This window comes from Sus scrofa, chromosome 1, assembly GCF_054392235.1.
Source record: "Sus scrofa isolate SSC_HxYL_T2T_F1_AM1 chromosome 1, Sscrofa_HxYL_maternal_Yorkshire_Landrace_v2.0, whole genome shotgun sequence".
Taxonomy (NCBI): Eukaryota; Metazoa; Chordata; class Mammalia; order Artiodactyla; family Suidae; genus Sus; species Sus scrofa.
The window spans coordinates 258,065,821-258,090,811 of record NC_139383.1 but is presented as its reverse complement, the minus strand read 5'-3'; the positions used below and the strand labels follow the sequence as shown (position 1 = coordinate 258,090,811).

Below are 24,991 nucleotides of genomic sequence, written 5' to 3'. Positions count from 1 at the left end.
TTTATAAACCTATACTTGTAAATGGTTAGGGGGAAAAAAAGCAAACAAGGAAGAAGAAGCATTTAAAGCCCATGGAATCCTAGCACCTCTGGGTACTCTCACAGCCATCAGCACCACAGCTCAAACTTTTCCCCTGTGATTCGCACTCCTTATCATTATTAGCTACATTTAGTTTGGGAATGTTTGTTTGTTTGCCTGTTTATTTGTTTTACAGATGAAGAAACCGAGGTTTAGAGAGATAAATGACCCACCTAAAACAACGCAAGTGACGGGAGAAAAAAAATGAGGTTCCATGTCTTCCAACTTCAGATCCAGGATTCTTTCTACCCCACATTTTGCCCCCATTGTGCTTAGCTCAATTTCATTGCTTTCCCAGGCATCTCTCTCCCTTCCTATGTTCATTTCCATTCTCTCTCTTCAGTCCCAGCTGCTGGCCAATTTTATAGGGCTTTATGGACACATTTCAGATGACTCTAAGTCAGGAGAGGTGATTAATATCACAGATGTCAGGATGAAGAATTGAAAACAACCCTAAGAGGTTGGAATGCAGAGCAGAAACCAATATGATGAAATTTTGCAGGATTAATATAAAAACCTGAACAAGGTATGCCCCAGTGCAACTGGGCGCTGCTTTTTGTCTCCATATTTCATGCTGGTCCCCCGCCTAGAATGCCATCTACACTAGCCTACCTAACCAGGATCTGCTCTTCATCCTGCAAAATATCTTCTCCTTTAGGAAGCCTTACCTGGAACATTCAGGCAGAAATATCAAATATTCCTTAGCTGTCACGACTATACCTAGAATACACTTTTATTGATGCATTTACCTCAGAGTACTCTGTAATTGTGTGTATATATGTGTGTCTCCTCTCTGGAAGTCAAAAGTCGAAGGAATTGTTGCAAGAATCCTGTGCACAATGTTCTCATTTGCTTACATATCTGCAAACTCCTGGAGAGCAGGATATGGATCCTATTCATGCTGTATCCCCAGCCAGCACCAGACCAAAGTATATGAACCTCCATGCCCGGCAGTACACCGGTGAACCAGATGGACAGAGTTCCCATCCTTGCTGTCTTATATTCTGATACAGGGAAGCAGTAATATACATCAAGGTAAAACAAAAGAATAAGAACATTTCAGATAGCCATAAGTGCTATGAAAAAAATAAACAGGGTTCATAGAAAGGAACCAGCCAAGGGTTACCTTAGTTAGGTCCAAAAAGGGCTTTGAAATATGAGCTGAGGCTTGAGTGATGCACAAGAGCCAGCCATGGGAGGATCTGGGGAAAGACCATGCCTGTCAGAAGAGCAACGGGGTCAAATAAATCACTGAGACATGAAGAAGCAGAGCACATTCAAGGGACAAAATCAAACGGTTTATTAAGTTTAGACCCATACTTCAACCTTCTGGGGGCAGGGGTGGAGGAATAGAGGTGAATAGTGTCAAAAATATTCCTGGAGTGTCTTCCAGATCCCTGGAACTCTGCATACGTGACCTCATAGAATCCACACAAGCAGAAAGTAGATTGTCCCCATTCTACAGACAAGGAAATGAGGCCCAGAGAGGAGGTGTGGCAGAAGCCAGACCCTGCTGGCCCCTGTGTTACCTCTTCCGGTCATATTCCCCCACCCCACCCCGCGTCTGCCTACACCAGCTACTTCCTGACGCGGTAGAAAAGAGAGAAGAGACGACTCAGGCCAATGCCAGGTACAAAGCATTAAATACCCAAGAGATGTGCCGACGAGAGCTGTTGGTATTTCAGGACATGAATGAGCAGAGCCCATTTTTTCCTGCTCCTACCACCCCACCCCCGCCCTACCCCGTCATTGTCACCGCAAATCAGGGGCACCCGGACAAGTCCTCTAAATGCATTTTCTGAGTGTTATGGTGAGGATTCAGTTTGAAAAGAAAACTGGCTGTGCAAGCTGAGCTGCAGATAATTCCCTAAGCTCTCTCCCCCTAATTATGGTGCACGCAGACAGCCAGAGAAACAAAGGCTCAGGCCCTCTGTTGCTTCACCGTCGCCTCATCTGAAGTCTAGGTATTTATTTTAATTCAGGACTTGGTTCCTTTTAAAGGAAAAAAATCAAAGAGTCCCTGAAGAGATTCTCCTGCTAAGATTTCAATCTCCATTTCCTCCGAATGGATGTCAAAGGCGAAAACCCCAGGATCCTTGTGACAGTCCACTTTAGGTTTCTAATTTTGACAAGGAAACCGTAATGTGGTGGTCTAACCCCTGATGAAGAATGCAAGAAAAAAAAATGGAAAATCAAATCGAGGAAGTGATCCCCCCCCCAAAAAAAAGTCTGAGCAAAACGACATTCATAGAAATAAAATCTCCTGAGGTTCTCCGCTAATAGGAGCAGCTGGAGAAGACCACCAAAGACAAGAGAGTGAGAAAGGGCTTCCATCGAGAGAGAAAGCAGAGTGGCTTCTTGGGGACAATAGGGCAGAAATTAGCATTCCAATGAACCAGCACAAAGGGACTCTGGCCAAGCCTGGGAGGAGGCCCCTCTGCTCCTGGACCCTTCTTAAGGTCCATTTGTATCTCTCTGCAGCCTCCCTGCAAAATAGGTTGGCTTCTTACATGTTATCTTCTTGTGTAATTTTTAATAGAAGTGTTTTGGGGGCTTCATTTAGCTAAAAATAAATTGCTCCTCTGCTTGGTACTGGAGCAGAATATGGCCCAGACATCTAAACACACACTTGTTGTCAGAACTTTGCTGTCTCCTCTTCCCTTTCTTTTCATAAAAGTTTGGATTCCACTGAGCGTTCTTCCACTCTTAAGCTCCAAACATTTCAAACAGCACAAAAGATATGACAAGATGAAAGGAAGTGTCCACAAATAGACAGCTAGACAACTAGTTAGCAGCTGTCTGCTTTTCTTCGGGGATTTTTTTTTTTTTTTTCCTGCAGGGGGGAAAAAGTTTATTTTCCATTCTTGAAGGAGGCAGACTACAGACTGTAACTCTCTCTCTCTTTCTCTCTCTTCTCCCTCTCTCCCTCCCTCCCTCTCCCATTGGCCCTCTTCCAAGCCTGTTTAGTGTTAGAAGGAGAAAAACACTTACCATGCCATGTGTAACCCTGACCTTTAGAACTCATTGTCCTTCTGGGGCAACGTGTGGAGAGCTGTAGCGTTTAAGTGGAATTGCTCATTCTCCATCTTTTATAGTCCAGTGTTTGCAATTTAATGAGGTTTTGGTGCTCCATCAAGTAAGGGCATTTCTTTAACAAAAAGAACCTGAAGCCCCGATTTTGATTTAAAGACCTGCCCTGGCTTCGTGGAGCTGCTTTAAATCTATTTCAGACTCAGATCAACTGAGGTTTAATTCGAACTTACTCCTTCTCTCCCCTGACAGGCCTGGCAAGGGCATGATTCTTTACTTCTTGATTTTAATTGCAGCTGCATTGAAAGCATCCACCCTCTTTTCTCCCTCCTCATTGCCTGAGCGCACCTTCAACTCAGGAGATGAAGGTCTGCATCTGAGGATGCAGGTTTGGAGCTCAGGTGAGAATACCTCCTCCCTCTATGCTGGTCCAAACCTCTCTCAGGGCCACACAGGATGCTGTGGGAGGGGAAGAGGGCAAGACAAACTTCTCTGCCTGAGTGCCTTTCGGGCTGGAAGGGCGCACCACTGCTCACTCCACACTTTGAAACACTGGACCCACCAGCATTCCCCTCCTGCCAGGTAACCACCACCATGGGACCCTCTAATTTACCTGGCCAGACCAGCATCATCCCTACCCATACTGCCTATTTCATAATCTGGGCATGAGGATAACATCACATATAAGAGCCATCTGCAAACCAAGGGAGCTATCATCCTTATTTTACTTTTCAAGGGTCTAGCCTCTGGTCAGCTTAGCAAATGCACTGAAATTCTTTAAAAGTCTGTCCCCTAGAAATGTTCTCCCATTCAAATCTTTTTTTTTTTTTTTCTTTTTAGGGCTGCATCTGCAGCATATGAAATTTCCCAGTCTAGGGGTTGAATCAGAGCTGTAGCTGCTGACCTACACCACAGCCACAGCAACGCCAGATCCAAGCTGAGTCTTCCACCTACACCACAGCTCATGGCAACTCCGAATCTTTAACCCCTGAGATGGGCCAGAGATAGAGCCTTACGGATACTAGTTGGATTCATTTCTGCTGAGCCATGGTGCAGGAACTCCCCATTCAAATTTAAACATATATTTACAAGCAAGTGGGATATAAGATACAACTCTGTGTACAAAATAATATTCACAATAATTTGGAGCGTGATAATATTAGTGTGTTTAATAATTTTCAGTGCAATAACATTAGTGTGTTTTTCCTTCATGAATGATTTTCTTCAGTGTTCCACCAAGGATGTCTGTCCCTACACATATGAGTTACCTCATGCTTGGAGGTAAGGGGAACACAGAGGAACCTGAAAACCAAAAGGGCATATTCTTTTTTTTTTTTCTTTCTTTTTGTAGCCAGACCTGTAACATATGGAAGTTCCCAGGAGGCTAGGGGTCCACTCAGATCTGCAGCTGCCAGTCTATGCCACAGCCACAACAACAACAGACCTGAGCCTCATCTGTGACCTGTACCACAGCTTGTGGAAACACCACATCCATAACCCACTGACTGAGGCCAGAGATTGAACCCACGTCTCATGGATACTACCGGGTTCTTTACCCACAACAGGAATATTGAATTCAACACCACTGACTCAGGTGTAAGCCAGAAGGATCTAGAGCATACTCTCTAGTGGGTTCTTCCTGCCACTAGACTGGACTAAAGACTCAGGTTGGGAGAAGAGAAGAGGAGGGACCCCATGACAGAAACAGAGATGGAACAACCCCGGACATCTGCCTGGAGCAGGTGCTATCAATCACCAGCTAAGTGGAAACCTGGCTCCCTCACTGCCATCTGCTGATAGTGACCAATCAATAGCAACTTCCACATCACCCAGGAGTTGCCCAGGAGAGGAGGTGTTCATTTCATCTCTGTCCCAAGAGTTTTCCCAGCTCCTCATCCAACCCACTCCATGTCAGAAACGGTCCAGAGCACTTGAAGGGCCACACACACACACCCCCCCCCCCACACACACATACACACCTGTACTAAGTAGAAAATAGTGTCCTGCAGACACAAGGGTAGTGTAGGGGTTATCCCCACACATGTTTGAGGTGAGACTAGATAGAACCAGTATAAAATTTCCCACCAAGCTAGCACTGGGGCACATGGGACACTCATAAACACACACACAGATATTGACCTCCATGCCTACCCCTTATATTTATACCCCTTGGACTTCATATAGAGCTTCACAAACTACATTAATAAACCAAAGGCAAGTTTTTAGAGAGAAAAAAACTCACCTTCTTCAAAAATACAATAGATTATTTACTCTGAAGAACTGACTTAGAATAATATCAAGGTCTCATCTGAAGTAGTTATTATAATAAAAATTCTGAGTACATCCTCCTTATTTATCAAATGTTTGGCACACTTTATTGAGATCAAGGAGCACTTCTGGAGCCAGAGGATGCCGGGCACAGAAGGGCTAAACACTGACACCCACTGACTTGGTGGGGGAGGGGGTGTTGGATGGTGTTAGACAATGCCCGAGCATCAGTGTTTCTGCCCAACAAGGGATCTGCTTTCTATTTATTCATACTCCAATCCTTCTGGCAAGAGGCAAGCAGGATTAAACCCATTTCACATCTCTGCAGCAAGAGCTGAGCACAATAATGACTGACCAAAGCCTGGACCATAAAGATGAGGTAAAGGCAGAGGGGGCAAAATCCTGCAAGTATATGAACAGCCCAAGTCCTAAGGGAGTAGGGAAAATGAAGTGAGCTGCACAGCCACGCACGTTGGAGAAATCAAACATCACTCTTTCACTTGACCATTAATTCCTAGGCACGCTCATGCTTCAGGAATACTGCACTGTGGGAACAGAAGTCACACCATCAGCAGCTGTTGCCCTCATAGAGGTTAGTATCAAGTACAAACGAAACAGTCAGCAAAGCAATTACAATACTGTGGAATATATGCTGGTGGGCAGGGCAGGCCTCCCTGGAGCGCCCTGTTATGGAAACACCCTGGAGATAGACAGGACATAGTGCAGGGTGGAGAGTGGCAGGTAAGGACACTTACCTTCAGAAGTAACTTCTAAGCTGACGCCTAAAGGATAAGTAAGTGTTTTGCAAGTAAAGGCGATTTGATGAGTGAATCAGGCAATTGGAACACTCAGAGCTTCGACATTAGAGGACCAAGAGGAAGAGCAAATCCGTGGACATATATGGTTATGTCCCACAATTTTGTGGGTTTGATGTTGATGCCTTTGTTGCTGTTGTTCATTACGGCCCACGATGAAGGTTTCACATGAAAATTCAGATTTCTGACTTCTCTTGAAATTCCCTCTAGTAACAGTTGGCTAGAACTGAGCATGATTGCTCCTTTAAACTGGGCCTGATTTGCCCCACTCCTCACCGCTCCTCTTGTGTCCCTAGCACTGAGGTTGGAGTCAGGTGCTGTTCATCACGGAGCTTGTGATGTTGTCTTTCTAACAACAGAATTCAAGAAAAAGCAGGAGTTCCCGTCATGGTGCAGTGGTTAACGAATCCGACTAGGAACCATGAGGTTGCAGGTTCAGTCCCTGCCCTTGCTCAGTGGGTTAACGATCCGGCGTTGCCGTGAGCTGTGGTGTAGGTTGCAGACGCGGCTCGGATCCCGCGTTGCTGTGGCTCTGGCGTAGGCCGGTGGCTGCAGCTCCAATTGGACCCCTAGCTTGGGAACCTCCATATGCCACTCTCCCACGGCCCAAGAAATAGCAAAAAGACAAAAAAAAAAGAAAAAGAAAAATGTTTCTTACATTCCTGTTTCTACCGGAAGTGGACAAGGTAGAATAGGCAAGGACGCCACATTGACCCAGCTCTCTGCCCTCCTTCATATAGCAGCCCAACCCTGGATGCATTTGAGCATTGAGGCCTTGGTCTAGGTCCCCATGAAGGTAGGACCCATGTCTTCTTCATCTCTATGGATTCAGCACCATGCACAGTGCCTAGCTCTCAGCAGAACAGAAGGAAATGTTTCTTGCATGAATCAAAAAAAACATGTACACTTACGGTTTCCAAATGAGATAGGTTGGGGGGTGGGGGAATGTGCTGGGGGTGTGGGATGGGAATGCTATAAAATTTGGTTGTGATGATTGTTGTACAAAAAAAGGGTATATGGGATGAAAATTCAAAAGCTAGTGATGATATAAGTAACAGATAACACAAAGTACATTGACTTTTGATTTCATCGAAGAGACAGAAAAGCACAAAAATTTTGTTAACTTTTCCTTGCTCAGTCAAGATATTTATATAATTTGAATCTTTAACAGTCACGGTAGAAATTAGTGGAGTGGAATTTATAATGGTGTTTTTGTTTTGTTTCATTTCCAGTTTTATTGAGGTATTGTTGACAAAGTTACAGTGAAACATAAAATTGTAAAACAAAAAAATGAAAAAACAAAAACAAAAACCATGCACAATGGCTATAATACAAGAAAGAACACATCTTTTTCAGGGATTTGGGGAATAAAAATTAGGGTGAAAGTAAGGAAGTCAGGAGGAGCCTAAACAGAGGATGGAGAGGGGGCAGAGGCCATCTCAGGAAAGTCTTGGCCAGATTTTCTAGAGTTTAGGCTTTATCCTCGGAGCAACAAGAACTTTGTGAAGGATTTTAAGCGGAGGGGTGGATTTGACCAGATTGGCGGTTAGAACGATCTCTCAGGAGCATTGCAAAAGACGGGGCAGAAGAGAACATATCAGAGTCTGGTCTACAGAGCATCACAAAGGTCAAGGTGATGTGATGAAGGCCTGAAGGACACTGGGGGTGGGACAGGGGTAAAGTTTTCAGGTGACCAGAATCACCAGGATTAAGTAACAGTTTTAGGATAGAGGAGGGAGAGAGTCTGACTTAGGTCTTGAAGGTGGAACCATCCAATACTACAAACAAACATGGTTCCCACAAATCCACTGAATCAGAATGAGCCTGCCTTCCCTGGTCTCTTACTTTTGTTTTTCACTCTCTTGCCTTTCTAGAGGTTTAGCTACTGTTTTGGCAAGGGCTTGCCAGATAAAATACAGAACACTCAGTTAAACTTGAATTTTATATAAACAACTTTTTTTTTTTTTTTTTTTTTTTGCATCTAAGTGTGTCCAGTGAAACATCTGGGCATCCTGGTATTTTTATTTGCTAAATCTGACAGCCTTCATTTCAGCGCATGCCTTCATCCAGGGATCCCCGCTGTGACCCTCCTCAGGGCCCAGAGTGGGAATTTGAGGAGGCGCTATCTCGCTATAGGGCAGGAATCCACAAACACGGTTCTAGAGTGCCCATATCTTGGCAAATAAATAGAGTCATTTTTCTATAACATATTCCTGTGGCCCATCAAGTTTTGGCATAAAGAAACTACCACCTACCTCCACCAGAGTCATTTCTGACCCAGGTATTAGCCATAAGACAGAAATAGTAAACCAAAATCAAAGACGCAAAGGGGGTAGGAAAAGAGAAGAGAAAAGAAAAACATGAGAAGAGGAAGAGGAGCAGAACAAAGGATACCACCCCCTGGAGTTCCCTGGTGGTCCAGAGATTAAGGATCCAGCATTTGTCATTGCTGTGGTGCCAGTCACTGCTGTGATATGTGTTCAGTCCCTGGCCGGGCAACTTCCACATGCCATGGGCATGGCCAAAAAAGAAAAAAAAATTAAAAATAAATACCTCTTTTATCGTGGGTCAGACCCAAGAATCTGAGGTCCTCAGGGGGTCTTATCGTATACACAAAAGGGTGATAGAATTATCAATACTATTTTATTCCTCAATACTTTCCCCTATTTTCAAAAGTGCTACATTATATATGTGCTACTTTTTAATCAGATTAAAAAAAAAATCAGAGAATGTTATTTTAAAAAGTAGACAGCCTATTTGAAATTTTTGCCAGGAATATTTTAGGATTTATCCTCAGACCTCTGATAGCAGTTAGCACCATTCGAGTTTATGAGGCAGATGCATTTGTACCAAAATCGGTGGAAGAGACAAGGCTCTCTGATGACTGTGCCCAAAAGGCCATAAACAGAAGCGCCTGCATTCAGGAGTGCCACTTACTGACAAAGAACCTACAGGTACTAAAATGCCTAAAACCTTAGAAGAACCTTATCTACACGCCATATCTTTGTAGCAGAACCTTTACAATCTGATGCCACCACTGAGCAGTCAAAGTGTGGACCCACAAGGGAAAAAGATAAAATGGTATATATTCTTTGCTACAATGCCAATTTGCATTTTTTTTAACCCTCACATGAATTCCAATGGGTGCAAGCTCTTCTCTCTGGGGAGGAGGGGGAAGAGGTAATCATGACAAATTATCCTTTTTCCAAGTTATCATCATCTTGCTCTGTCTCTGTCAAATTGTTCCTCCAACACAGCAGCCCACAAGCCCAGCTCACCCTCCCCCCTCGCATGCTATTTATACCTTTTGGATCAAACCAGCATTTTTGCATATCTCAGCCATTTCAGGGGCTGAGATGATGAACTGCACGGCTTTTAGTCTTTTCCATCAGAGTTGCTCGTGGTCACGTCCCTGAATATCTTTAAGGGACAATGCGTTCCACAATCACTTCAATCTAAATCTGTCGATAATTATGATAGAGGGGGACAGGCTAAGTTTCACCCAGGAAGGAAGGGTTCATTTTTCAAGTCTACGTGTTGCTTCTACATTATCTGTGAGTGGTAATACAACCTTGACCTGCCACTCTGCAAAGAGGTGGACCTGAGCTGCTGCTGCCTTTTTTTTTTTTTTTTAAATTCCCTACCCCCCACCCCGGATAAAAAAATTCCTATTCTGCCTAAGAAAAGACAATCCTTTTTCTTCTTAAGCCATTTTCTTTCACAGCTGTGTATGAGGTCTTAGAGTTTTTTTTGTTTTTGGGGGTTTTTTTTTTTTTTTCAGTTTCAGTGGGGACTCATGGAAAAGAAATACAATATCCAAGGTGGTGGAAGACTAAAGAGAGGGGTAAAAGAATGGAAGAAAAGCAAAGGGAAGAGTGTTGCAAAGAAGAGAGAGAGGAGATGGATGGGAAGTAGGAAGTTAAAGAGAGGGTGATGCTTTGTCCTGAAACAATCAGCCCAGCAGGACATTGCAGCTGTTTCTTTCCACCTTTTTTTTTTTTTTTTTTTTTTTTTTTTTTTTTTCCTGGATGAAAAGTAAGCAGGGTTGTTGGGGATTTTTAAGCCTCCCCTGGATGGTTGACAAGCTTCCCTTATCACAGTCTCATTTTTCACTGAGATCCCCTCACCCTTTCTTTAGTCAGCATCCTAGGAGTTTACATCTAAAGGATTTAAAATGACTATATGTGGTTATACACAAAACAAATTTGTGATGCTACTAAATCAGGACACTTAAACACGAAAATGATACTTTTGGAAAACTTAAAAGTGAGGAAAGGATAAGGGGTAGGAGAGGAGAAAAAAAATGTTAAGAACTCTAAGTCCACTCTTTCCAACCCACGAGGAGTCCACATTTGGAAAATTCACAGAAACTTATGGTGTTTACTGGAAACTTGTTGGACACTAGTCAATAAATTAGGCTATGTTTCACTCATCTTCCCATTTGGGTTTAGGAAAATCTATAGGAAGGAGCTTCATGCTGGCCAGAGTTTCCCTTAACTCTCAGACAAGGAATGTAGTGAGTAGCCAGCTTGGACCTCCATGACCTCAAAGGAAAAATTAGCTTTTCCACTTAATTCCTCCCCGATGTGGGAGAGCGGAAAGAATACAAGATGTGGAATCAGGGGACCTGGATCAAGTCTTGCCCATTTATGGACATGGATTAAGTCTCAGTTTTCTTGCCCTTAAAATCAGAATAAAAACTAAAAATCCATAAGCATTTAATGGCATATGAATGTAAGAAACACCAGGTAAATTGAAAAGCTCTCAGTGTTTCAGTCATGGTCACCAAGTGTCCTGGCTCAGGGAAGGGATCGGCCCCACATCATCCTCATAGTTTGGCAGTGGCACTTGCTTCCAAAAAATCAGCCTTGGAGATTTCTGTTTACCCTCCGAGTATATTCAAGCTCTTTAAAAGGGCAAAGTGAAAGTTAAAGAGATGATTAAAATCTGTCTCGACCAAAATGCTCACAACAAAAACAAAATTTGAAGTGTTTTTTGCAAGTTTCTTACACTGGGAACATGAGCGTTCAAGAAGCAGAAAGGAAAGCAGGATAGAAACAAATTTATTTGCCCTAATAATAATAATAGCAAACTTATAGACACTTTTCCACATTGGGAAGTAGCTCACTTAACCCTCATTTCAGCCCCATAAGGTCTGAACTATTAAAATCCCACTGTAGGAGTTCCCGTCGTGGCACACAGGAAACGAATCCAAATAGGAAACAAGAGGTTTCACGTTCGATCCCTGGCCTCGCTCAGTGGGTTAAGGATCCGACATTGGCATGAGCTGTGGCGTAGGTCACAGACGTAGCTCAGATCCTGCATTGCTGTGGCTGTGGCTGTGGCTGTGGCAGAAGCTACAACTGCGATTAGACACCTAGACTGGGAACCTCCATATGCTGCAGGTGCATCCCTAAAAAGACAAAAAAAAAGAAAAAAAAATACAGAGTGTCTGGGATATTCAAGGATCCCATAGAAATGTTATATATATATATAAAAAAAAAACTCACTGTACATGCTACTATATATAAAAGAGATAAACAACAGGGAGCTACTGTATAACACAGGGAACTCAGTATCTGTCATAACTTGTAAGAGTAAAGAATCTGTAAAACTGAATCACTTTGCTCTACACCTGAAACCAATACAATATTGTAAATCAACTATTCTTCAAAAAAAATAAAAATAAAATGTGCTACTAAAAAGAATCCCACTGTATAGATGAGGCAATTGAGACAGAAGGCATGTGAGTGACATATACCCAAAGTCTCATAGCTGGTAAATAGCAGTGTGGCTGGATTCTGGTTAATTTGAGCCTGTGAACTAGAATCAATGGCGGTAGAGTGTTGGCAATGCAGGTGACAGACACATCTTTCAGTGGTTCTACTTTGCCTTCAAGATGAGGTTCAAGCCCTTAGGCAATACCTGTGGGCTGCCTTGGATGACCCCCCAGCTTCATATCCATCCTGACTCAGCCTCACACACTCTAGCCTCTCCTACCGCTCTAAATTTCCTCTAGGTGTCATGCCTTGCTCTTCACTCTCTGTATATATATTCCATTTTATATATGTATATTTCCACATTTTCTTTATCCATTCATCTGTTGATAGACATTTAGGTTGCTTCCATGTCTTGGCTATTGCAAACAGTGCTTTTATGAACACAGGGGTGCCGGTATCTTTTCGAATTTGTGTTTTTGTTTTCTTCAGATATATGCCCAGGAATAGAATTGCTGGGTTGTATGTTAGTTCTAGTTTTAGTTTTTTGAGAACCCTCCATACTGTTTTTCACCTTGGCTGCACCAATTTACATTCCCACCGAAAGTGTAGGAAGGCTTCCTTTTGTCCACACCCTCTCCAGTAGTTGTTATTTGTAGACGTTTTGATAATGGGCATTCTGACAAGTGTGAAGTGATGTCTCATTGTGGTTTTTCTTTTCACTCTTTCTTAATCCACATATTTGCTTCCTGCCTCCATTCCCCTTTGCCTACTCAGCTACATCTTACTTATCTGGGAAATCTCAACTCAGATGTCACCTTCACCCCTAAACCCAGTTAGATCCACCTCCTCCCCAGCCTTCCTGCCACTCACAGTGTGCCTAATGTATATCCACTGATAGCAAATAACACCTGGGACCGAGTTCCTTCACTATTTCCACAACTCGACTCTGACTTCTTTGAAGAGAAAAAGCATCCTCCAATGGAATATAATGTCTACAAGGTATTAGATGCCAATAAATATCGTGGACTGAATGAATGACCAGTGTAGGAAAAAATATTCATGCTAATAATAATACTTATACCCCACAGGAGTGTATATCTTCAGCATTTTAAAAACATATTCATAGATTTTCTTGTTTCACTCTGAGAAGATTTTATAAAGTCGAATACTTTGCCACAAAAATGTGTACTTGTAAATTATTTCCCACCCCCCCAAAAAAAAAACTTCCATAAAATTTCTGTCAATTTATACAAACTCCCTGGTTTAAATTCTCCATGTTTTCTCTACTTCTCCTTGCTTCCTCTTATCCATAATAAGCTTCATTTGGGCCACATTTTTACACATTTATGGGTTTCTCTGATGTCCTAGAGAGTTCATATCTTCCACTTAGGGGTCTTTGTTCTTCTTCCCCTTTCTTTCTAATAAAATTCCACAAGCTCTCTCTTTGTGACAAGAGCTAGCCACTCTTTTTTTCTTTTTGCCTCATAATTAGTCCTCTGGCTCTAAAGCCTTTGGCTATGGGGCATGAAGAAGCCAGGAACTTTCTGTCTTTCACCAGCAGTCTGAAATGCATAATATTTCGGTAACTATCTCTTTTGTTCCTATTCTCTTCTTTTCTGCACCCTCTCACAGTTTAGCCTCCTTAGCTGCTTCTATTCACTGATTTTTTCAGACCGTTCTCTGAGGATCAGTGGGAACTCCTGAGAACCTCAGCAGGGGGGCACGGAGGGGGCAGCAGGCGGGGTGCCCCCTCCCCCAACCTCCAAGCAAAAGCCCTGCATCTGGCGCTTATGGGGCTTCGGTTTAGCCACCCCATGAAGAAAGGATTCTGAGTCTGAGGCTTCAGTCAGTATGAAAATCACGGCTCCACCCGCTGGATTTTGTGTTGGAGACTTCTTTTGCTCTTAGGTTTTATAACACAACATAGCTTCTGTTTTGTTTTGGACTCTCAATCTTATTTTCCTCGGCATTTCCACGTACGTAGAGTCCCTAACCTTGGGAGTTAGCCTGGATGCCACTCCTTTTCTCATCCTAAGTCACCAAGAATTCTTGGTTCTACCTCAGGAAAGTTCCTTAAATCTGGCTCCTCTTCAATATTCCCACTGACTTGTTTTGGTTAGGAGCTCATCATCTCTCAAGTAGGGCCTCACACTCTTCCACTGTGGATTATTTCTCCCTTTCTCTCTCTCCCTCTTTCTCCTCCACCCCCACGCTGCCCCCGCTTTCTCTCTCTCTCTCTTTCACTTGACCTTCCTAACACACAAGGTCTGCTGTCCCCTTTATCTCTAGCTCCTCACTCCCATGTACGCTCTTTCTCTTTTTATCCCACAGCAACCCAAATACAGAACTGAACCCTTTTCAGGGTCCTTCCAGTGACAACCAATGAGCAAGGTCACCTTGACTGAATATCTGTGGAGGAAATGGAGAAGGAGACTGACAATTTCATCACCACGCAAACCACATAAGAATTCAGATTAGACTCCTCTCCTCCTGTGTCTCTTCTGGACCAGCCCCACCCCCCCATCGAGGGCCTTCTCTCCCCACACTTTCTCTGAGCAATGCCTAATGTCTCTGGCTTCTCTTCCCTGTTACCACAGATGCATCTATAAACTTCACATTCCTCCTGCATGTATAGACCTTAAGCATGAGGCCCCAGTGTGAGAATTAACAACAGAGGACATTAGTTCAGGATCAGCAGACCTTCCACTTGTTCTGTGACCTAAAATAAGTTACTTTATCTCTCAGAGCCTCATTTTTAAAATTTATTTTATTGAAATACAGTTGATTTACAATGTTGTGTTAGTTTCTGGTATATAGCAAAGTGATTCAGTTTATATATACGTGTATTTTTTTTCATAGTCTTTTCCATTATGGTTTATTACAGGATATTGAATATAGTTCCCTGTGCTATAGTGAAGGTTCTTCTTTTTTATCCCTTCTATATATAATAGTTTGCATCTGCTAATGAAAAAATGCTTACCAGCACTAATTATTAGAGAAATCCAGTCAAAACTCCCACTCCAAACTCTCACTCTGTCCCTCCTCTAACGCTCCCACCTCCTTTGGCAACAAGAAGTCTGTACTCCATGTCTGTGAGTCTGTTTCTTTTTTGGAGATATGTTCATTTGTATCTTATTTTAGATTCCACATACAAGTGATATCTTATAGTATTTGTCTTTCTTTTTCTGATTTACTTTATTTAGTATGATAATCTCTAGCTCCATCCATGTTGCTGCAAATGGCATTATTTCATTCTTTTTTATGGCTGAGTAGTATTCCATTTTATATATATATACCACTTCTTTATCCTTTTATCTGTCAATGGACATTTAGGTTGTTTCCATGTCTTGGCTATTGTAAATATTGCTGCTGTAAACGTAGGGTTGCATATATGTGTTAAAATTAGAGTTTTGTCCAGATCTATGCCCAGGCGGGACTGCATGATCATATATATGGTAACTCTATTTATAGATTTTTGAGGAAATTCCATACTGTTTTCCATAGTGGCTGCACCAATTTACATTCCCACCTACAGTGTAGAAGAGTTCTCTTTTCTCAACATCCTCTCCAGCTTTTGTTATTTGTAGACTTTTTAATGATGGCCATTCTGACTAGTCTAATGTGGTACCTCATTGTAGTTTTGATTGCATTTCTCTAATAATTAGTATCTTTTCATGTGCCTACTAGCCATCCATATATCTTCTTTGGAGAAATGTCCACTTAGGCCTTTTGCCCCTTTTTTGACTTGGGTTTTTTGTTTGTTTGTTTTGTTTTGTTTTTGTTGTTATTGTCAAGGTGTGTGAGCTATTTGTATATTTTGGAAATTAAGCTCTTCTCTGTCACATCATTTGCAAATATTTTCTCCCAGTCTATAAGTTGTCTTTTCATTTTTGTTTATGGTTTTTTTTTTTTTTTTTTTTTTACTGTGCAAAAGCTTATAAGTTTGATTAGGTCTCATTGGTTTATTTTTGCTTTTATTTTGTTGCCTTGGGAGACTAACCTAAGAAAACTTTGGTACAATTTATATCAGAGAATGGTTTTTCTATGTTCTCTTCTAGGACGTTTATGGTGTCATGTATTATATTTAAGGCTGTAAGCCATTTTGAGTTTATTTTTGTGTATGGTATGAAGGAGTGTTCTGACTTAATTGATTTACATGCAGCTGTCCAGCTTTCTCAATACCATTTGCTGGAGGGACTGTCTTTTCTCTATTGTATTTTCTGATACTATATATAGGAAATTCAAAAGACTCCATGCAAAAACTATTAGAACTGATAAATGAATTCTTGTAGCAGGATACAAGATTAACACACAGAAATTGATTGCATTTCTTTACACTAACCATGAAATATCATAAAGGAAAAGTAAACAAAATAATCTCTTTTAACATCACATCAAAAACAAATATATGAGATCACTAATATGCGGAATCTGATAAAAATAATGCAAAAGAACTTAAGAACAGAAACAAACTCAAAGATTTAGAAACCTAACTTACAGTTGCCAAAGGGAAAACAGGAAGGTGGTAAATTAGGAGGTTAGGATTGACATATACACACTACTAAATATAAAATGGATAGGTAACAAGGATCTACTGTATATAGCACAGGGAAATTTACTCAACACTGTGGAATAACCTATATGGGAAAAGAATCTGAAAAGGAATGGATATATGTAAATGTATAGCTGATTTACTTTGCTGTTCACCTGAAACTACACAGCTTTGCAAGTCAACTATACTCCCATAAATTTTTTTTTAATCTCACAAAAAAAACTTGGGAATAACCTGACCATGGAAATGTAAGGCTTATATGCTGAAAACTACAAAATATTAATAAAGGAAACTGAAGACAATTCAATGAAATGTGAGCTATCCCATGCTCTTGGTTTGGAAGAATTAATATTGTTAAGATGGTCATACTATTCAATGCAATCTACAGATTTATGTAACCCCTATCAAATTACTCATGACATTTTTCACAAAACTAGAACAAATAATCCCAAAATCTATATGAAACCATGAAAGACCCAGAATTACCAAAGCAATTCTGAAGAAAAAGAATAAAGCAGGAGGAATAACCCTTCCAGACTTCAGACAATATTACAAAGCTACAGTAACCAAAACAGCAATGCACTGGCACAAAAATAGACCTATGGGTCAATGGAACAACATAGAGAGCCCAGAAATAAACCCACACACCTACTGTCAATTAAGCATGGAGCTTCATTTTTTTTTTACATCTGTGAAATGGGATGATAATGTTCCTTCAACAAACTTTATATAAGGATTAGGGATGATACACATATAAATCATAGAACACATAATAGGCACCTAATAAACAGAACTAAAAAATAATTTAGTGCTCTTGCTGCCCTTGCTACCACATATCTATCAGGTTTTCTCTAAGTAAACAAGTTCCTCATCTGTGATCTTGTCCTGTGACTGTTGAGGTCACTGTGCTGTAGGTTGTCAATTGTTATATGATTGAGCCCTAAAGAAGTCTTCTCTCTCTGGACCTAATATCAAGAAGTAGAAATGAGTGCAACTATTCTCCTGAAAGCTGTGTGATAGAAGGTGTCCCCTCTTTGATGGAGGAGAGAGAGCTGACAAGGCCAGGAGCCCCATGAGGGCCTCATGCTAGTTCTGTATAACTGCAAGATCTAGATTCACAACATTGCCTTCATCTTCCCATTGCCATCTCCAAGCAAGCCTTGAAGAACTCAGTTGGATAAGTGGATAAGTTTTTAACTCATGCAGGCATACCTCATTTTATTATGCTTTACTTTCTTGCACTTGGCAGATAATATGTTTTTTACCAACTGAAGGTTTGTGGTAACCCTGCATACAGCAATTTTATCAGTGCCAATTTTCCAACAGCATTTGCCTACTTTGAGTCTCTGTGTCACACTTTGATAATTCTCACAAAATTTCAAGTTTTTCATTATTATTATATTTTCATGGTAATTTCTGAAGAGTCATCTTTGCTGTAAATATTGGAACTGTTTAAGGGCACCGTGAACTGCACCCATGTGAGATGGTGAATGTAATTGATAAACATGTGTGTTCTGACTTCTCCACTGGCTGGCTATTCCTCCATCTCTCTCCCTCTCCTTGAGCTTCCCTATTCCCTGAAACACAACAATATTGAAAGAGGCCAATTGGTATTTCTACAGTGGCCTCCAAGTATTCAAGTGAAAGGAAGAGTTGCATGTCTCTTACTTTAAATCAAAAGTTAGAAATGATTAAGCTTGGAGTTCCCGTCGTGGCGCAGTGGTTAACGAATCCGACTAGGAACCATAAGGTTGCGGGTTTGGTCCCTGCCCTTGCTCAGTGGGTTAATGATACGGCATTGCCGTGAGCTGTGATGTAGGTTGCAGACACAGCTCGCATTGCTGTGGCTCTGGTGTAGACCGGTGGCTACAGCTCCGATTGGACCCCTAGCCTGGGAACATCCATATACCGTGGGAGCGGCCCAAGAAATGGCAAAAAGACAAAAAAAAAAAAAAAAAAAAAAAAAAAAAGAAATGATTAAGCTAGGGGAGGAAGGCATGTTGAAAGCTGAGGTGGGCCAAAGCTAGATCTCTTGTGCCAAACAGCCAAGCTGTGAATGTAGAGAAAAAAAATCTTGAAGGAATTAAAAGTGCTATATCCTGGTGAGCACACAAATGATAAGAAAGCAAAATAGCCATATTGTGATATGGAGAAAATTTTGGTGGTCTGGATAGAAGGCCATACCAACCAGAACATCTCCTTAAGACAAAACCTAATCCAGGAGTTCCCACTGTGGCTCAGTGGTAACAAACCCAACCAGTATCCATAAGGACACAGATTTGATCCCTGGCCTCACTCAGTAGGTTAAGGATCTGGCATTGCCATGAGCTGTGGTATAGGTCAGAGACACGGCCCAGATCCTGAATTGCTGTGGCTGTGACTGCAGCTGTGGCATGGGCCAGCAGCTGCAGCTGATTCAACCCTTAGTCTGGGAATTTCCATATGTCACAAGTGTGTCCCTAAAAAGAAAAAACAAACCCTAATTCAGGGAAAGGCCCTGACTCCCTTCAATTCTCTGAAGGTTAGTAGAGATGAGGAATCCGTGAGAGAAAATTGTAGCAAGTTATCCAGAAGATCTAGCTAAGATAATGAATACAACAGATTTTCATTGTAGACAAAATAGCTTTCTGTTGGAAGATGATGCTATCTAGAATTTTCATAGCTAGAGAAGAGAAGTCAATAACTGGCTTCAAAGCTTCAAAGGACAGGCTAATTTACTTATTAGGCTTGAAGTTGATGCCAATGCTCATTTATCATTTGGAATATCCTAGGGCCCTAAAGAATTGTGCCAAATCTACTCTGCCTGTGCTCTATTAATAGAAAACAGACTGGATGACAGCACATTTGTTTAAAACATGGTTTTCTGGATATTTGAGACCAACTATTGAGAAACTGCTCAGGGGGAAAAAAAAAAGATTCCTTTCAAAATATTACTGCTCATTGACAGTGCACCTGGTCACTCAAGAGCTCTGATGGACATGTACAGCAAGGTAATGTCATACACTGCATCCTTTCCGTATTTCATGGATCAAGGAGTAATTTTGACATTAAAGTTTTATTATTTAAGAAATACACTTTACAAGGCTATAGTTGCCACAGATAGTGATTCATCTGATGGATATGGGCAGGGTCAATTGAATACCTTCTGGAAAGGATTTACCATTTTGGATTCCATTAAGAACATTGATGATTCATGGGAAGAGGTCAAAAATATCCACATGAAGAGGAATTTGAGAGAAGTTGATTCCAATCCTCATGGATGACTTTGAGAGGGATTCAGTGGAGAAATATGTGGTAGAAAGAGCAAGAGAACTGGAATTAGACATGGAGCCTGAAGATGTGACTGAACTGCCTCAATCTCATGGTAAAACTTGATTGTAAGCATACATATAAGTTGCTTCTTATATGCATGAGCAAAGAAAGTGATTTCTTGAGATGAAAACAGTTCTTGGTGAAGATACCAAGAATATTATAGAAATGACAACAGAGGATTTGGAATATGACATAAACTCAGTCAATAGAACAGGATTGACTTTGAGTTTAAAAGAAGTTCTGTTGCAGGCAAAATGCTATCAAATAGCACTGAATGCTACAGAGAAAGCTTTCATGAAAGGAAGAGTCCATCAATGTGGTGAACTTCATTGTTTTAAGACATTTTTAAGAAAACATTTCTTCTTAAATATATTTTAAGAAATTGCCACAGCCACCCCAACCTTCAGCAACAGCACACTGATCAGTCAGCACCATCCATATTAAAGCAAGACCCTTCACCAACAAAATGATTACAACTCGTTGAAGGCTCAGGTGATGGCTGGCATTTTTTAGCAATAAAGTGTTTTTTAGTTAAGGCATGTACATTGGGTTTTTTGGATATAATACTATCGCACATTCAATAGACTATACTATTGTATAAACATAACTTTTATATGTACTAGGAAATCAAAAAGTTCATGTGACTCAATCCATTGTGATATTCACTTTATCATGATAGTCTAGAACCAACCCCATGGTATCTCTGAAGTGAGCCTGTATAGCTCCCCAAGTGTTAAAGGCAGAAGGTGTTCTTGGGGGAACACAGTCATGAGGGCAACAATACTGTTTGAGAAGCTTCAGCATGAAGGTGAATCTCGGGGGAAAGGCTGAGATTTCTTGATCCATTTGCCCTTCCCTTTCAAGGAATTCTATTTACCATGCCAACTTCGAGGTTTCTGGGTTATATTTTTATTAGGAATGTGACATTTCCATATTTAAGTGCTAATCAAGTCCTGTGGCTTCTGAGGGAATTTAGAGAATTTTTAAAAATTTTTTTTATTTTTTTGCTGTTATCCCTGTCCTGGGAAATCCTGATTTACAGAACCACAAAAGCATCTGGAATAGCTGAACCAAGAGATGAAGGAAGAATCAAGTGCTTAAAACATGGCATTGACAAAACCCTAAACGAAACACTGATTTATGGAGAACACAATAGAACAAAATACAACTGACCCTTGAACTGCATGGGTTTGAACTGTGTGGTCCACTTATACACAAATTGTCATCAATAAATATATTGGAAAATTTTTTGGAGATTTGTGACAATTTGAAAAAGATCAATGAGCTACATGGCCTAAAAATATTGAAAAAATTAAGGAAAATCTAGGTATAACAATGAGTGTATCAAAGATACATAGATACTAGTCTTTCCTTATATAGGTATAAGGTGAGTGATATTTAATATAAAATTAATAATGTGTTAGTTTTCTTACTGTTTTATAACTATGCTTTCAAAAAATTATATTGCCCTACAGTATTCCTTTGTTATGACTGGAGAAACTGTATATCAGCCTATCATCAGAAGTAAGTGGTTTTTTAAAAAAAGTTCAATGTCTTCAGCATTGTATTATGAATATGACTGTCATTATGCATGCCATAAAACTTTATAACGATTCAGTCATTAGTGTACAGGCTAAGCCACCATGAAGGAATAGTCTCAATTGTACCAGGCTACCATGCAATAATCATATTACTGCTTCTTCATTATCAGTGCAGGAATACCTGTAAGCAAATATCAATCTCTTTTTCACATTATTTTCTTCTTTTTTTTCTTCTTATGGCCGCACCTGCAGCATATGAAAGTTCCCAGGCTAGGGGTTGAATTGGAGCTGCAGCTGCCAGCCTACACCACAGTCACAGCAATGTAGGATCCAAGCTGCATCTAGGACTTACACTGCAGCAACCTGTGGCAACACCAGATCCTTAACCCACTGAGCAAAGCCAGAGATCAAACCCACATCCTCATGGATATGAGTCAGGTTCCTAACCCATTGAGCCACAACAGGAACTCCTATTTTTCTCATTTTTGATGCCTACTATTAGTAATATGTATAACATCTATAGTGTTTTGTATCATAAAGACAATGTTGATGTAGATACTGACAGATGATTCATCTTGTAAACAGGAGACATAAACTTATGGTATCAATAAATATGATAACATGCAATATATATGTTAATTGACTATTTATGTATGGGTAAGGCTGTCAGTCAACAGCAGACTATCAGTGGTTAAGTGTAGGGGGAGTGAAAAGTTATATATGGATTGTCAACCATACAGGGTCAGTGCATCTAACAACTGCACTGTTCAAGAGTTAACTGGACTGTTTCACCCTAGGTTTCCTCAGATGTTGTCAAAGATGGAGTCCATGAAGGTGGCACTGCTCTTCAGATTGGTGCCAGGACAGCTTCAGGCTCTGTTCTATTCGGCCGAGTCCTCAGTGTGCTTTAACTAGCATTGCTTCTACCAATCTGGAACCAGTTACCTCTCTATCCCCTTCAGAGACTGTTCCAAACCTCACTACTCATGTCAAGCTCCCTATGTCTTCCCTGTATCCTTCTCCCCTAGATGATCCCACAGAAAGTTATTTCACAGACAAAACAGGTGACCCAGCCTGGATTCCCCTCTCCCCTGACTTCCACACCAACAACCATCCTATTCTACATTATCCTGACTTTCTGCCTCCAGTATCCAAGGAAGAAATATTCCTTCTGCTCTAAGTTTTTTTTATGGCCACATCCATGGCACATGGAAGTTTCCGGGCTAGGGACTGAAATTTAGGCACAGCTGTGAGCTACACTATAGATGTGGCAACACTGGATCTCTTAACCTACTGTGCCAGGCCAGGGATCAAACCCACACCTCTGTAGCAACCCGAGCCACTGCAATTGGATTCTTAACCCATTGCACCACAGCAGAAACTCCTTAAGCACAGTCTTCTTCATTGTCCTTGTCTTATCCTTTCCCAAATTGTCCTTCAACTTTGGATGGTCCAAGTCCTTCTTCTCTACTAAATCCTTCCTCCACCTCTGAGAAATATGAGCAAGTATCTCCTAACCTTAATGTCCTCTCTTATTCCTATATCCCCATCTAGTAGATACTGCCCTCTTTTCCCTCTTTTTCAAAGCCAAGCATCTAGAAGATTGTCCACTTTCAGTGTTTTCATACTCTATCATTCACTTCTCAATTCAACCCCCTAAATGCTCTCACCAAGAATACCTGTGAGCTCCACATCACACAACCCAATGAACACTCTTTAATCTTCATCCTTCCGGCTCCTCACCCTTTGCCCCAGCACTACCACCTGCTCAATTATCTAGAAACTGCCTATTCATCCTTAAAATATGGTTTGAGTCACATCCTCTATTAATCTTTCCAGGTCTTTGTACCAAGAGTGACTCCTCTCCTTCTCTGAGTCCTATGCCTACCTCCATCACACCTCCTCCTCCACCATATTGTATTTAACTCTTTGCCTCTCCCCCTCCTCTCCTGATCTGTAATTTCCTCGAAGGCACAGGCACTACGTTTTCAGTTCCTGGCACGTAGGCCTCCAACAAATGTTCTTGGAATTTAACTGAATTCACTCTAATCTGTTACAAGGGAGCCAGTTGAAGCAAAGTTTATTTGCTTGCTTAAGAAAATCACGTGGACTAATTTAAACTAGAACCAAATCTCTGTTTTTTCCATAGTTATCAAACAAGAAGAAAATTCAAGCATGCAAGCAGGAAAATAATCTCTAAATTGAAACTGAAACGTCACACATTTTGATTCAAGTTCATAGCAGTAACACTCTTGGATATGTCACACACTCTGTGGTTACACCTTAATATTGACGGTGAGACAAGCACCGTCTACATGGGGAGGTGAGCTGGTTCACCTGAAAGAGTCCCAGACTAGAAAGACAGCTGCTTCTATTCTCTGCTCTGCTATTAACTCACTTGACCAACTCCCTTCCTCAAGTCACCCCATCTGAACAATGATGGATTTGATTGAGATGATCTCTAGTGGCACTTCCTGCACTGACTGGCTAAAATTCCATTTTTCCAGAGGCTTAAAAGATTTGCTATTTGGAGTAGAAATGAAGGCCACAGATTTGAAGAGGCTGAGGAACTGTGAAACTAACCTGTAGAAATGGAGATCAGCAAGGATACTGAAGTCCCCAAGAAAGTCAACCATGGATAGGGTTCAAGGAAAGGCTGTGATTCCAATTTTTAAATGATTCATAAAGATGGAAGAACAAGCCAGAGGTCAGCAGATTTCCAGGAGGAATCTGGTAGAAGGTAGTGTAAATGGAGCCACAGAATATAAAGGCAAAAAGCCTGGCAAGAAACTGTGAAGGGTGACAGTCGAACAACAAAGGAGAACAAAGGACTATCCAGAACCCTCTCCACTCTGTGAAACCACCAGGAGATAGAGTCATTTTCACTGGAGACAATTGCAAAGACATACTGTCCAAGGACATCCAATTTTCAGGGAAGGTGAAGAAGTTTTTGATACATTATATATACAACAAATATTCATGAAGTTCCTACTGTAGGCAGATACTATGCTTGGCACTGGAAATGCAGCATGAGATATTTTTTGTAATAGAATAAACGATAGTCACAGTGATGACAAGTGTGGCTTGAGTAAGGCTGAGGCATAACTTCTGTAAAGTAAGGCAGTCAAGACTTATACCTCTAGTGGCAATATTCTATGTGAAGGATAAAGGGGATTTTGTGCCTCAGGTTGATAAGACAAAAAGGGGCAACAGCTGGCTGCAAAGTGCCAAGGAAATTTGCTTATTTTTAGTAATTGTACAAACCTGCCTCCATATCATGACAGCTTAGCTGTCCCAGGAAGACCTTCTCCTAAGGCTTCTCTCACGTTTGAGCAGATGTGGTTCCATGCCCCAGCCCCTATCCCTACCTGCCTCATTTCATCCAGAGACTTCCTTCAGTCCTAGTATTTTTTTCTCTATTCCCAGGGCCAAGACAGGGCCACTGAACATGAGCATCAGGTTTTCATCATTCTTAGCAACATACATTTACTGAAAACTGGTATATCCCAAGCTGCGTGTTTGGGGCAGATGACATGGATGATCAGCTTAGTCCCTGGGCCACAATGGATTTTGATTGAATGTCAAAAGGCTCAAAAACAATGGAATTGGATGCAATCAAATTCTCAGAATCAAATGAGCTCTTAAAAATAGAGTGGTTTTTAGTCAGGTTTTGCT

The 24,991-nt window shown here is 41.2% G+C and overlaps 1 long non-coding RNA gene across 11 annotated transcripts in view; it reads right to left on the bottom strand.

Moving 5' to 3' along the window:
* The window catches only part of LOC110256021 (uncharacterized), a 494,788-nt gene that overhangs the window by 376,127 nt on the left and 93,670 nt on the right, over positions 1–24,991 (bottom strand). For 2 of the 11 annotated variants that reach the window (XR_014825674.1, XR_014825665.1), the window contains one exon: positions 1,205–1,297. The exons of the other annotated variants lie outside the window; for them this stretch is intronic. This is a non-coding gene — a long non-coding RNA (uncharacterized LOC110256021). The remainder of the gene's footprint in view (positions 1–1,204; positions 1,298–24,991) is intronic. 11 annotated transcript variants of the gene reach the window in all.